Below are 4,233 nucleotides of genomic sequence, written 5' to 3'. Positions count from 1 at the left end.
GAAACAATTATGAGGAAGGCAGAGGGCCATGTAGTGTTTTGTTCTGTTGTGCATAGGGTCGCCGTAAGTTGGATCTTAGGCTGCTAACCCAAGGTTGGTGATTTGAAAGGTTGAGGAAGGAAACACTGTGCAGATTCATTGATACAGAGTGCTCTGGCAAAGGAAAGATGCTGAACCATGTTGATGGCATCCACTGACTTGGTGGTGCTGAGGTAGGTTGCATGGAGAGGAAGCAAACGAATGCAAAAGATGGAAGAAGATTCAGTGAAGCGTGAAACAATCTATCAAGACCCACATAGTAGCTTTTAGACTTTTGAGAGCCCTAACACACTCCATTTGCAAGCAGCAAAATAAAAAGCATGATGATAAATTTCTCGGTGCTTACATTCCATTAGTCGTTTCTATGAACATCTAGATGTGGGGTGTGGGCGGGGGATGATAGATACTTACATTCTCACTGTTGGACTTGGAAGAACCTCATTTCTTTTGATCATTCTCTATTTCATGTAAGATGTCTAGCGCTTTCACATCTCCACTTATGCTTACAATCTTCTGAAGATCTAAGCATACGGATCCCTATAAAGGCCAAAGAAATCTCACCTAGTGTTGACTCCAATTTGTGGGTGATTTTCTTCATTTGATAATAAGGATTTTGTTTTTACACGTAGGAAAGTATGTCTTTGGAATTCCTCACTTTAAAAACTCCTTTCAAATTGTTTTTCATGTGTGCATATGAATTTATATATTTCAGAAGAGGCATCTTTGAGCGTGTTGTGCTCACAGATTCTGACTTATGCATTCATGGTTGAGTGCCTGTGTGTATACTTACATGCATACTATGGTCTGTTATTATTAATTAATATTTCTGCAACATGAATGCACAAATGACAAAAATTAGTAAACATTTTGAGCACAAGATCTCAATCAGAAGGATTTTGCTCTCGAGGAAACAGTTGACAATGCCTAGAGACATTTTTGGTTGTCACAGTTGGGAGGGAAAGTGTGCTATCTAGTAACTAGTGGACAGACAGACTGCTAAACACTCTATAGTGCACAGGACAGCACTCCACAACTGAGTTATTTGGCCCAAAATGTCATTATTGCCGAGACTGAGAAGTTCTGATCTACAGGAATAAAGATAGACATATTGTTAATTGAATAAATGTTTTCTGGACATAATACAAAAGAAACTATTTTAGCCATGGTAAATATAAACATAGCTCAAACATGTATTACACTCTCAGTTCGTTTACAGTATGATAGGAAAGTGTACCAGAGAAGGTCTCGATAAGAAACATTTGAAAGGTACCAAAATAAGAGAAGTTGAAGATGTATATACAAAGGAATGGGCATAGAAGAAGAATAAGGGATGATGGGATTATCTGAACTGGTAGTTGCTGAGGTGTTGCCATCTCTAGTCCCTAAGGGAATGAGCTGTGTAGCGGATACTGGGACTTGGAAGAGATAGAGTCTCATAGAGGGAAGGAGTCTTCAAATCAAGGATCAAGCCTATCCCCTCAGTATACAGGGTAGATAAGGATGGGCAGCTTAGACATTGGCTACCTAAAATGGGAGGGCGATAAAGGCATGAAGTGGTTGGCTTGCAAGTTTTCAAGGAAGAGTTTAGTTTCAGAGCTAGGAAGGGAAAGTAGAATCCCCACTGAATAATTTTCATCTTGTCTAGATGGATCTGGTAAAAGGAGATGGGGATAGGATTCTTATGATTCAACAGTGAGTCATTGTGATAATGACTAATTGCGAACATAACAACTGTAAAGGTAGAAGTTATGTAACAGAAAGTAGTTAATCTTATATTCCAGGAACAGAACACTCTAGGACCATCAAGAAGGAAGAGCATGAATGGAATGTGGAATCCTAACCAGATAAGCAACAGCACTAGAGACGGAGGCAGAGATGAAGGCATGGAGAAATACAGCAGCTGAGGACGCTAGTCTCATGGAAAGAGAAAGGCTGTGTGCTGGCGGCCAGGAGGCTGGCCTGCGGAATGTGTCCTTTGGTTGTTTAAACAATTGTATATTCCTGTGTGTTTTTGTGTACATGCAAAAAAAAAAAGAGGGAATAGAGACAAATACTGTTAACTGATGGCCCATGGAGAGGATTGTAAAACATGAAAAATGTGATTGGCTGAGAGCAAAACTGATGTTCTGCCATGTGAACTATCAATTCATGATAAAAACTTTAAACAACAAGTTTAAAGGAGTGTCGTTCATTCACAAGACATAAACTCTTTGAGGTGACTTCTCAGAGTAAAGATGGTTGCTGTTCTTGAGTTGGCTCCCAACTCATGGAATGAAACACTGCCCTGTCCGGCACCATCCCAATGATCAGTAGTGGATCAGATTCCTGTGATCCATATGGTTTACACTGACTGATTTTTAGAAATAGATCCTAGTCTGTCTTGGTCTGGAAGCTCCATTGTAACCTGATAAGCATCACAACCACACAGGTGCCTCCACTAACAGACAGGTGACAAATACCCATGAAATTCATTGGCCAGGAATCAAATCTAGGTCTCCATATGAAAGATGAGAGTCCTACAATGAAGCACCACTGAACTGTAGTGAAGAGAAGAAGGGAAGGCAAATGGAAGGTATCTAGTTAAGGAACTACTTTACAAAACATCTCTCATTTAAGGCAGAAATTAATCGGTGCCATAAGGGAAGCCCAAATGAAGGGTTCTCTACTTTCAGAGGCATGAAGGGGTCGTTCAATCTTGAATGAGATCAGGGATGGCTTGGTGTAGCAGATGTGAGAAGATGACTGGAAGAGTATCAGCCTCTTTCTACTTTGAGGGGGTCACCTCCCCCCTCCCTCATATAATCAGAGTGTGAGGAAGATGCAGAGTGAAGACCTTTGGAGTTTCACTGAATTTCAATACTCTTCCCACCATCCCCAGCTCTGTCTCAGATCACTTGCAGCCCCCAGGAAAATTCCTCCTAGGGATGCTCTTCCCTCCGCCTGGACTTGAGCAGGATCTAATTTCTTTTACTAGCCTGTTCCTTTGATAATCATAACATTACTGTTTCACATACCCATTGTTAGGTAAGATTGTAGTAACCAAAAGAAAGGACAATATGGGAACTCAAATATTTAAAACTCTCCACCTGATATGATTTTCACCAAGTCCAAGTGTAAATCACAAACAACATTCTATGGACTCTCTTAGTTCCTAGCTATGTACTCCCTATTTGGGGCCTGGTCTTCTTGTGAAAGTCACTCACTCCTTCTTCGACCATTTATCTTGGAAACTTTGGGCTCATATTTCAGGATATGAAATTTCTGTCTTTCTTTTGGGATTGATTTTGACCCAATAATTGCCTCCTTCCCCAACAACAGAACATCTAACGTCTCCGAGTTATTCCTATTCCAACAATTCCCCAGCAGAGTCAGACAGCAAAGCAAAGGTGTATTTGGCATCCCAAGTCCCACAGAGCTGTCCAGGATTGGTGTAGACACTCTGAGTTAAGTCCTCTTGACATCTTCACACCACTGTCATTTGTGGGAAATTCTCCTTCTTTTTTGTTGCTTAGTGCAGTTTTTTTATACATACACACACACATATTTCCTGTAACCACCCTTCCAAACTCCCTCTCCCACACCACACACACATACACACACACACACACAAACATACCTATGCATATCTCCTGAGGACAAATATTAATTATCAGAGATATTGCAGCTTCATCCCATAAGGTGTAAAAGAAATTTTTTTCTAACATTCCCATAGTTTTCAAAGCCTCTTCTTTACATGTAATTAACACCTTCTATAATTTACCTTGGGACAGTGGAGTACTCCAACCGTTTCAGACTGTGACCCCTAGGGCCTATTGGCAATAAGTAATGGGCCCATTTTCCAGCTTTCTGCCTCTTAAGAACTGCACTCATAACTACACAAAGACCTAACAGAAGCTTTGTAATTACTTCTTGCAAGAGCTAGATTAAATTCTTAGCCAAGGGCCATTCGCTTCCCTAGTCTCTCTGAGGGGAGAGGAAATAGTGTTCTAGTAACATAGGATTTTAAGCTGAGAGATGCAAGCTGAAGTAGCAGACCTGGTATCCAAGACGAAGAGAACAGGTGGAAATAACAGACGCATCTATGTTTTTGTTAAGCGCTGTTGAGTCGGTTCGGACTCATAACGGCCTTGTACAGGGTTTCTGAGGAGCAGCTGATGGGTTTGAACCTCTGATCTTTAAGTTAAAGCTGACCTT

The sequence above is a fragment of the Chrysochloris asiatica genome, unplaced genomic scaffold (genome assembly GCF_000296735.1).
Source record: "Chrysochloris asiatica unplaced genomic scaffold, ChrAsi1.0 scaffold00054, whole genome shotgun sequence".
Lineage (NCBI taxonomy): Eukaryota > Metazoa > Chordata > Mammalia > Afrosoricida > Chrysochloridae > Chrysochloris > Chrysochloris asiatica.
Note: the sequence above shows the minus strand (reverse complement) of the source record.